This window comes from Cherax quadricarinatus, unplaced genomic scaffold (assembly GCF_038502225.1).
Source record: "Cherax quadricarinatus isolate ZL_2023a unplaced genomic scaffold, ASM3850222v1 Contig85, whole genome shotgun sequence".
In the NCBI taxonomy this organism is placed as follows: Eukaryota; Metazoa; Arthropoda; class Malacostraca; order Decapoda; family Parastacidae; genus Cherax; species Cherax quadricarinatus.
Genome location: NW_027195111.1, coordinates 48,506 through 60,000, shown reverse-complemented (window position 1 = coordinate 60,000; position 11,495 = coordinate 48,506). Strand labels below are relative to the sequence as shown.

The 11,495-nt window shown below is 50.4% G+C and overlaps 1 protein-coding gene across 1 annotated transcript in view; it reads left to right on the top strand.

Annotated features, from left to right (window-relative positions):
* The window catches only part of LOC128704497 (protein giant-lens-like), a 13,528-nt gene extending 12,532 nt beyond the window's left edge, over window positions 1–996 (top strand). The window contains exon 4 of the mRNA XM_070080028.1: window positions 1–996. This exon is cut by the window's left edge and continues 626 nt beyond it. The gene's annotated coding sequence lies outside the window, so the exon portion shown is untranslated.
* Window positions 997–11,495: the final 10,499 nt, after the last annotated feature.

Genomic DNA, 11,495 nt, shown 5'->3' with positions numbered 1-11,495 from the left:
TACTAGTGTCTCTCGTTAGTACTGATGGTACTAGTGTTCCTGGTTAGTAGTTATGCTATTAGTGTCCCTTGTTAGTAGTGATGGTACTAGTGTCCCTAGTTAGTACTGATGGTACTAGTGTCTGTAGTTAGTAGTGATGGTACTAGTGTCCCTAGTTAGTAGTAGTGATGGTACTAGTGTCCCTGGTTAGTAGTGATGGTACTAGTGTCCCTGGTTAGTAGTGATGGTACTAATGTCCCTGGTTAGTAGTTATGGTACTAGTGTCCCTAGTTAGTTATGGTACTAGTGTCCCTAGTTAGTTATGGTACTAGTGTCCCTAGTTAGTACTGATGGTACTAGTGTCCCTAGTTAGGATTTATGGTACTAGTGTCTGTAGTTAGTAGTGATGGTACTAGTGTCCCTAGTTAGTAGTAGTGATGGTACTAGTGTCCCTGGTTAGTAGTGATGGTACTAGTGTCCCTGGTTAGTAGTGATGGTACTAGTGTCCCTGGTTAGTAGTTATGGTACTAGTGTCCCTAGTTAGTTATGGTACTAGTGTCCCTAGTTAGTTATGGTACTAGTGTCCCTAGTTAGTACTGATGGTACTAGTGTCCCTAGTTAGGATTTATGGTACTAGTGTCTGTAGTTAGTAGTGATGGTACTAGTGTCCCTAGTTAGTAGTAGTGATGGTACTAGTGTCCCTGGTTAGTAGTGATGGTACTAGTGTCCCTGGTTAGTAGTGATGGTACTAGTGTCCCTGGTTAGTAGTGATGGTACTAATGTCCCTGGTTAGTAGTTATGGTACTAGTGTCCCTAGTTAGTTATGGTACTAGTGTCCCTAGTTAGTACTGATGGTACTAGTGTCCCTAGTTAGGATTTATGGTACTAGTGTCACTAGTAGTGATGGTACTAGTGTGTGTGTACTCACCTATATGTTATTGCAGTGGTTGAACCACAGCTCTTGGCCCCGTGTGTGTGACTGTACATTACTGTACATAAACTAATATATTCTAATCTCTCGTCAAAATAAAATATATCGAATGATACTGTTCTTCGTCCCTTGATGCTGGAGGGCTCTTGATCCCAGCACCAGGAGCTGCTGGAGGGCTCTTGATCCCAGCACCAGGAGCTGCTGGAGGGCTCTTGATCCCAGCACCATGAGCTGCTGGAGGGCTCTTGATCCCAGCACCAGGAGCTGCTGGAGGGCTCTTGATCCCAGCACCAGGAGCTGCTGGAGGGCTCTTGATCCCAGCACCAGGAGCTGATGGAGGGCTCTTGATCCCAGCACCAGGAGCCGCTGGAGGGCTCTTGATCCCAGCACCAGGAGCTGCTGGAGGGCTCTTGATCTCAGCACCAGGAGCTGCCCATCCCTCGGATCAAAGATCGTTACCTCCCAGCTGCAGTGTGGCCCATACGGTTTTAGCGCAAATAGGCCTTAAAGGGGATTTAGATTAATTTTTAAACAATGGATTTAAATCCCCTTTAAACGCCTCTGATGTATTAAAATTCTAATAAAAATTTTAACTAAGCGCTAAACTCACATGGGCCATAGAGCGCCACAGGGTACGTTGTGTTAATGTGTAAGAGGGTCCCATGTACAGGAGGGTCCCATGTACAGGAGGGTCCCATGTACAGGAGGGTCCCATGTACAGGAGGGTCCCATGTACAGGAGGGTCCCATGTACAGGAGGGTCCCATGTACAGGAGGGTCCCATGTACAGGAGGGTCCCATGTACAGGAGGGTCCCATGTACAGGAGGGTCCCATGTACAGGAGGGTCCCATGTACAGGAGGGTCCCATGTACAGGAGGGTACCCATGTACAGGAGGGTCCCATGTACAGGAGGGTCCCATGTACAGGAGGGTCCCATGTACAGGAGGGTCCCATGTACAGGATGGTCCCATGTACAGGAGGGTCCCATGTACAGGAGGGTCCCATGTACAGGAGGGTCCCATGTACAGGAGGGTCCCATGTACAGGAGGGTCCCATGTACAGGAGGGTCCCATGTACAGGAGGGTCCCATGTACAGGAGGGTCCCATGTACAGGAGGGTCCCATGTACAGGAGGGTCCCATGTACAGGAGGGTCCCATGTACAGGAGGGTCCCATGTACAGGAGGGTCCCATGTACAGGAGGGTCCCATGTACAGGAGGGTCCCATGTACAGGAGGGTCCCATGTACAGGAGGGTCCCATGTACAGGAGGGTCCCATGTACAGGAGGGTCCCATGTACAGGAGGGTCCCATGTACAGGAGGGTCTCATGTACAGGAGGGTCCCATGTACAGGAGGGTCCCATGTACAGGAGGGTCCCATGTACAGGAGGGTCCCATGTACAGGAGGGTCCCATGTACAGGAGGGTCCCATGTACAGGAGGGTCCCATGTACAGGAGGGTCCCATGTACAGGAGGGTCCCATGTACAGGCGGGGCCCATGGACAGGAGGGGCCCATGTACAGGAGGGTCCCATGTACAGGAGGGTCCCATGTACAGGAGGGTCCCATGTACAGGAGGGTCCCATGTACAGGAGGGTCCCATGTACAGGAGGGCCCCATGTACAGGAGGGTCCCATGTACAGGAGGGTCCCATGTACAGGAGGGTCCCATGTACAGGAGGGTCCCATGTACAGGAGGGTCCCATGTACAGGAGGGTCCCATGTACAGGAGGGTCCCATGTACAGGAGGGTCCCATGTACAGGAGGGTCACATGTACATGAGGGTCCCATGTACCGGAGGGTCCCATGTACAGGAGGGTCCAGGAGGGTCCCATGTACAGGAGGGTCCCATGTACAGGAGGGTCCCATGTACAGGAGGGTCCCATGTACAGGAGGGTCCATGTACATGTTCAGGTGGGTCCCATGTACAGGAGGGTCCCATGTACAGGAGGGTCCCATGTACAGGAGGGTCCCATGTACATGAGGGTCCCATGTGCAGGAGGGTCCCATGTACAGGAGGGTCCCATGTACAGGAGGGTCCCATGTACAGGAGGGTCCCATGTACAGGAGGGTCCCATGTACAGGAGGGTCCCATGTACAGGAGGGTCCCATGTACAGGAGGGTCCCATGTACAGGAGGGTCCCATGTACAGGAGGGTCCCATGTACAGGAGGGTCCCATGTACAGGAGGGTCCCATGTACAGGAGGGTCCCATGTACAGGAGGGTCCCATGTACAGGAGGGTCCCATGTACAGGAGGGTCCCATGTACAGGAGGGTCCCATGTACAGGAGGGTCCCATGTACAGGAGGGTCCCATGTACAGGAGGGTCCCATGTACAGGAGGGTCCCATGTACAGGAGGGTCCCATGTACAGGAGGGTCCCATGTACAGGAGGGTCCCATGTACAGGAGGGTCCCATGTACAGGAGGGTCCCATGTACAGGAGGGTCCCATGTACAGGAGGGTCCCATGTACAGGAGGGTCCCATGTACAGGAGGGTCCCATGTACAGGAGGGTCCCATGTACAGGAGGGTCCCATGTCCAGGAGGGTCCCATGTACAGGAGGGTCCCAGGTACAGGAGGGTCCCATGTACAGGAGGGTCCCATGTACAGGAGGGTCCCATGTACAGGAGGGTCCCATGTACAGGAGGGTCCCATGTACAGGAGGGTCCCATGTACAGGAGGGTCCCATGTACAGGAGGGTCCCATGTACAGGAGGGTCCCATGTACAGGAGGGTCCCATGTACAGGAGGGTCCCATGTACAGGAGGGTCCCATGTACAGGAGGGTCCCATGTACAGGAGGGTCCCCCATGTACAGGAGGGTCCCATGTACAGGAGGGTCCCATGTACAGGAGGGTCCCATACAGTACAGGAGGGTGTACCCCCATGTACAGGAGGGTCCCATGTACAGGAGGGTCCCATGTACAGGAGGGTCCCATGTACAGGAGGGTCCCATGTACAGGAGGGTCCCATGTACAGGAGGGTCCCATGTACAGGAGGGTCCCATGTACAGGAGGGTCCCATGTACAGGAGGGTCCAATGTACAGGAGGGTCCCATGTACAGGAGGGTCCCATGTACAGGAGGGTCCCATGTACAGGAGGGTCCCATGTACAGGAGGGTCCCATGTACAGGAGGGTCCCATGTACAGGAGGGTCCCATGTACAGGAGGGTCCCATGTACAGGAGGGTCCCATGTACAGGAGGGTCCCATGTACAGGAGGGTCCCATGTACAGGAGGGTCCCATGTACAGGAGGGTCCCATGTACAGGAGGGTCCCATGTACAGGAGGGTCCCATGTACAGGAGGGTCCCATGTACAGGAGGGTCCCATGTACAGGAGGGTCCCATGTACAGGAGGGTCCCATGTACAGGAGGGTCCCATGTACAGGAGGGTCCCATGTACAGGAGGGTCCCATGTACAGGAGGGTCCCATGTACAGGAGGGTCCCATGTACAGGAGGGTCCCATGTACAGGAGGGTCCCATGTACAGGAGGGTCCCATGTACAGGAGGGTCCCATGTACAGGAGGGTCCCATGTACAGGAGGGTCCCATGTACAGGAGGGTCCCATGTACAGGAGGGCCCCATGTACAGGAGGGTCCCATGTACAGGAGGGTCCCATGTACAGGAGGGTCCCATGTACAGGAGGGTCCCATGTACAGGAGGGTCCCATGTACAGGAGGGTCCCATGTACAGGAGGGTCCCATGTACAGGAGGGTACAGGAGGGGTCCCATGTACAGTAGGGTCCCATGTACAGGAGGGTCCCATGTACAGGAGGGTCCCATGTACAGGAGGGTCCCATGTACAGGAGGGTCCCATGTACAGGAGGGCCCCATGTACAGGAGGGTCCCATGTACAGGAGGGTCCCATGTACAGGAGGGTCCCATGTACAGGAGGGTCCCATGTACAGGAGGGTCCCATGTACAGGAGGGTCCCATGTACAGGAGGGTCCCATGTACAGGAGGGTCCCATGTACAGGAGGGTCCCATGTACAGGAGGGTCCCATGTACAGGAGGGTCCCATGTACAGGAGGGTCCCATGTACAGGAGGGTGTACAGGAGGGTCCCATGTACAGGAGGGTCCCATGTACAGGAGGGTCCCATGTACAGGAGGGTCCCATGTACAGGAGGGTGTACCCATGTACAGGAGGGTCCCATGTACAGGAGGGTCCCATGTACAGGAGGGTCCCATGTACAGGAGGGTCCCATGTACAGGAGGGTCCCATGTACAGGAGGGTCCCATGTACAGGAGGGTCCCATGTACAGGAGGGTCCCATGTACAGGAGGGTCCCATGTACAGGAGGGTCCCATGTACAGGAGGGTCCCATGTACAGGAGGGTCCCATGTACAGGAGGGTCCCATGTACAGGAGGGCCCCATGTCCGGGAGGGTCCCATGGAGGGTCCCATGTACAGGAGGGTCCCATGTACAGGAGCCCCACGTACAGGAGGGCCCCATGTACAGGAGGGTCCCATGTACAGGAGGGCCCCATGTACAGGAGGGCCCCATGTACAGGAGGGTCCCATGTACAGGAGGGTCCCATGTACAGGGCCCCATGTACAGGAGGGTCCCATGTACAGGAGGGTCCCATGTACAGGAGGGCCCCATGTACAGGAGGGTCCCATGTACAGGAGGGTCCCATGTACAGGAGGGTCCCATGTACAGGAGGGTCCCATGTACAGGAGGGTCCCATGTACAGGAGGGTCCCATGTACAGGAGGGTCCCATGTACAGGGCCCCATGTACAGGAGGGCCCCATGTACAGGAGGGTCCCATGTACAGGAGGGCCCCATGTACAGGAGGGCCCCATGTACAGGAGGGTCCCATGTACAGGAGGGTCCCATGTACAGGAGGGTCCCATGTACAGGAGGGTCCCATGTACAGGAAGGTCCCATGTACAGGAGGGTCCCATGTACAGGAGGGTCCCATGTACAGGAGGGTCCCATGTACAGGAGGGGCTTCATGTACAGGAGGGCCCCATGTATAGGAGGGCCCCACGTACAGAAGGGCCCCACATAGAGGGACCCATGTTCAGGAGGGGCCCCACGTACAGGAGGGCTCCACGTACAGGAGGGTCCCACGTACAGGATGGTCCGTGTACAGGAGGGCTCCATGTACAGGAGGGCTCCATGTACAGGAGGGCTCCATGTACAGGAGGGCCCCACGTAAGGAGGGCCCCATGTACAGGAGGGTTCCAAGTAGAGAAGGGCCTCATGTACAGGAGGGCACCACGTACAGGAGGGCCCCACGCACAGGAGGGCCTCACGTAAAGGAGGGCCCCACGTACATGAGGGCCCCACGTACATGAGAGCCCCACTTACAGGAGGGCCCCACGTACAGGAGAGCCCCATGTACAGGAGGGCCCCATGTACAGGAGGGCCCCATGTACAGGAGGGTCCCATGTACAGGAGGGTCCCATGTACAGGAGGGTCCCATGTTCAGGAGGGTCCCATGTACAGGAGTAACCCATGTGCAGAAGGGACCCATATACAGGTACAGGAGAGCCCCATGTAAAGGAGAGCCCCATGTACAGCAGACCCCATGTACAAGAGAACCCCATCTACAGGAGGGCCCCATGTAGAAGAGAGCTCCATCTACAGGAGGGCCCCATCTACAGGAGTAACCCATGTACAGAAGGGACCCATGTACAGGAGGGCCCCAAAGGGCCTCATGTACAGGAGGGACCTATGTACAGGAGGGCCTCATATACAGGACCCTGTGTACAGAACCCTGTGTACAGGACTTTGTGTAATGAACCCTGTGTACAGGACATTGTGTATAGGACTGTGTGCAGGACCCTGTGTACAGGACTCTGTGTACTGGACTGCATACAGGACCCTGTGTACAGGACCTTGTGTACAGGACCTTGTGTACAGGACCCTTTGTACAGAACTGTGTGCAGGAGGAATCTCTGTACAAGACTCTATGTACAGGACTCAGTGTACAGGACCCTCTGTACAGGACTGTGTACAGGACCGTGTGCACAGTACCATGTGCACAGCATCCTGTGTACAGGACCCTGTGTACAGGACTGTGTATAAAACTGTGTGTATAAGACCCTGTGTATGTCGCGTGGGGCTCACATGCTGGAATTTGGTAAAATCACACACTTCGGATGGCTGGTAGCTTATTATTATGGGTACTAAAGCAGGAACCGCCAAGCCTGACCTGCCATCTCTGATACCCTGCTCTGAACTATCTCATGCCCGGAGAGCGAGTGGCATTCGAACATAATGCTATGGTCAGCAGAAATGACTCAGTAATGGTCAGTGATCACCTAGGGGGACGGTGAATCAGTAAAGGTTGGTATGAGTCACTATGACACTAATGGTAACTGATATACTGGTAACTGATACTACTGAGAGCTCTACGATGCTAACACAATACATACATACATACTACTGACATCTCGACGTACAGCTAATACAAACTAGAGGTGACAGGCGTACAGCTCAGAGCTGATTCTATACACAACAATTGAACATTATAACATACATAAGGATATTGGAATGGATGTTAATGTAATGGAACCTATTGTAATGCATTACAAGGTATATATCACAATTCATAGAATAGATTCAGCGGTGGGAATATACAATAAAGGTGATAAAAAAATTGATCACTCGATCTGTATTCATGTGATCTACGGATTCTGGGGGAGGATATGTACAGAGAAAAAAGTGTTTAACAGAAAAGGCAGACTCGGTGCACTCAAATCTAGACTGTTAAATCTCAGAATTTGGAGAGAATGTGAACACAAAAAAATTCTTGAATATTAATAAATTGATATAGGAACAGACAGTTGAAATACATTTTAAACTGTATTATTCATTTATACAGGTTATATTTAACCCCAACTCTGTTAGGGTGAGATTTACATATGTAGAATAGTTATTATCTCTGGGAGGATCAAACTTTGTTGCAATGGTTAACTCATGCCGTGGTTGAGGCAGATCTGAATTGATATGTACAAATGATACTTGAGGATTTCTCAATACTTGTCGTACGTAGGGAATAACGACATTCAGGTAGATCGTCTGACTGAGTATTAGAGGTAGAGGGTACAGAGTCAGGAGGATTATCCGAGTCTGTCACATTAGTCTGGGTAGGAACATTGTCATGTAGGGGGGTAATGGTTAGTGGAATATGGGGGGTAAGAGGAGAGAGTCAGTAGGCAGGGGACAAGCAGGCGAAGTGGTAGGAGAGATGATTAGCGGAGGTCGGTAGGTAATGTGAGGTCACTGGTGACTACAACTTCACCTCTCATTACTCTACCCACCACTCCACACTACTCACCCTCTCACTACTTTAACTAAACACAAATAAATGGAAATAAGAATAAATAACAGGGACAGTGAATATTACTATTCTACTCATCACAGTTTATTATTAAGTCCTTGTACAATAATATATTTGGGAACAGGAGTACATCATTGGGGTTTAGATAAATGGGGTGGTACACATAAGCAGTGAGACAGGGAAATACAATCAACTTGACGAAAATGAATATAACTTACAATATAGTACAGAGGACAGTTCACTACAGGAACTAAGCCACAGGTCCCAAGACCTACACAGCACGAGTACTGCGCCAAGCCAGTACTCTGCCCAATGCCTCCAACAGTCTCCTCCAGAGACTTCAGCAGCCTTCTCCCGAGCCCTGCACCCCAGCAGCAGCTCCGCTCGAATCTCTGCTCAGGAGCTCTGCACCCCAGCAACAGCTCCGCTCGAATCCCCTCTGCTCAGCTGTTCCTTGGGCTTATATGGTGGTCCAAGCACCCTCCACAACCACGTGTACGACCTGACGCCTAGGTCTGACGCCGTCAAAAACAAAAGACCTCAGACGTGGGCGTGGCTACAGACGTTTGCCAAGGCAAGGTGTGACCATATAATTGGTTAAATTAGGTCTCCCCAGAGACCTCATAAGCCCAGCTGAACTACATCACATCATTATCATTGCATAGCATTGCAGATGTTTTGTTGAAGTCAGCATAACTCTCAGACCTACTTTAATTTTGGTAGGCTTTGCTCAAGTATTATTGACTTGTAAATTCTGCTGTTGATTTATGAACTGTTTCACGGATTCTTCTAAAAACACCTTGAGCTAAGCTGGTACGAGTTGCTATGAAATCATCAGGGTTGTAATTTGGTTTTTGGTTAGAATATAACAACCAATAAGGCAAACGCCTATCTACACCATACAACATATAATGTGGAGTGTCACCTATAGAGGCAGTGTAAGCAGAATTTATTGCACACTGAACATCAGGTATAACTTCACCCCAAGTTTCACTATTGGGATTGATAGTGGCTCTCAAGACATCAGGTACTTTCTTGTTAGTTCGTTCTGCTAACCCATTACTGGCAGGATGGTGAGGAGCAATGGTAGATTTAGAGATCTTGTGCAAGGTACACAAATTTTTGAGAATCTCATTACAAAATTCACCTCCATTATCGGTTACTAGGGACTTGGGAGTTGTATACCTGAAGATTATACATTTTTTAAATCCTTCAGCTACTGTCTCGGCAGTCTTATCTGCAATAGGAACTCACAATATCTGGTGAAATGATCTACCATAACATACAGATGTTTGTTACCCTGGAGGGAACATTGGAAATTAGTTAACAGATCTAGCACAAGTCTTTTTTCATGGTTCGCTAGTAGTTGGATACACCTGGATTGGATTAGGACCATTAACGTTGCCTTTATGTTGCATGCTGACACTACATGTCTTAACATACTCAGAAATATCATTTGCCATGCGAGGCCAAAAGTATTTCAATCTGGCTTGTTTTACAGAACGATCCATACCAGGGTGCGCAACACCTGGTACATCGTGAACTAGCTGTAAGGCTACATTCACTAGTGACTGGAATTACTAACTGGTATACCCGTCTGCTAGGAGTACCCAGCTTGGCTGTACGATACAGTAATTCTTGGTTCATAATAGTCACTGATGGGTGCTGGTGGCTTCACAGTCAGAATAATATCTTCCTGGAGCAGAAATCGAATCACCATACCACATGGGATCTGTTCTTTGAGATAAGATAAGATAAGATTTCGTTCGGATTTTTAACCCCGGAGGGTTAGCCACCCAGGATAACCCAAGAAAGTCAGTGCGTCATCGAGGACTGTCTAACTTATTTCCATTGGGGTCCTTAATCTTGTCCCCCAGGATGCGACCCACACCAGTCGACTAACACCCAGGTACCTATTTGCTGCTAGGTGAACAGGACAACAGGTGTAAGGAAACGTGTCAAATGTTTCCACCCGCCGGGAATCGAACCCGGGCCCTCCGTGTGTGAAGCGGGAGCTTTAGCCACCAGACCACCGGGCATTCTTTACATCCTCGGCAGTAAATGGAGAGTCTGCAGTTACTAACATGTCGCTATAAATCATCTGCGACTACATTTGACTTACCAAGTAAGTGTTCAAGGGTAGGACTGATCTCTCGGATAGTCAAGGTCCATCTGGCTAACCTTCCAGTAGGTTGTTTGTTCTGGAATAAAGGTATCAGTGGAGCATGGTCTGTCAAGACATGAACAGAGTACTGATATGTAATGTCTTGGAAGTGCTTTCAAGACCAGACTATTGCTGGGAGATGGAAAATTTAGTACAGTACTGTAGTTACTTTGATCAGTCGTAACCCCTCTAGGAGTGACTACATGACCAAGAAACTTTATTTCAAATCTGAAAATTAACATTTAGACAGTCTGATCTTTAAATTGATCTAGTGGAGTGGATGGGCTTTCCTCGGTGTCGCTTGGGGTTCGTATGCTGGAATTGGGTAAAATCACACACTTCAGACAGCTGGTAACTTATTATTATGGGTACTAAAGTAAAAACCGCCAAGCCTGACCTGCTGTCTCTGATACCCTGCTCTGTACTGTCTCGTGCCCAGAGAGTTAGTTAGTTTAATATGTTTATTATGCACCCCATACCCATCCTGTGGGCGGTAGTCAAAAGATTACAGAGGTACATAATTGGTCCAGGGACTGGACTCCAAAGTTTTGATAGCTGAGCAAGTTACAGAGGTAATGAATTCACAATTTGCAAAGGTAATGAGCTCACAATTTACAAAGGTAATGAACTCCAGGTAGGTCTAGTCACAATCATGACAAGTTACAAAGGTATTTGCAGATTACAGAGGTACGTAATGGGTCCAGGGACTGGGCCCCAGAGTTTTGATGGCTGAACTAGGTACAAGGTAATGAACTCACAAGTTACAAAGGTAATGAACTCACAAGTTACAAAGGTAATGAATTCTGTAAGAATGGTTACTTACGTTTATACATGGCTACAATCATGAACTAATTATAGAGTAATGAGCAATTCACACTTCCACACCCGGTCACAACTGTAGTGAGTTATTGGTGCAAATATTGATTGTTGAGTCACACACACACACACACACACACACACACACACACACACACACACACACACACACACACACACACACACACACACACACACACACACACATACAAATTCACTCACATACACTTTCACACACACACACACACACACACACACACACACACACACACACACACACACACACACACACATACACACACACATACAAATTCAC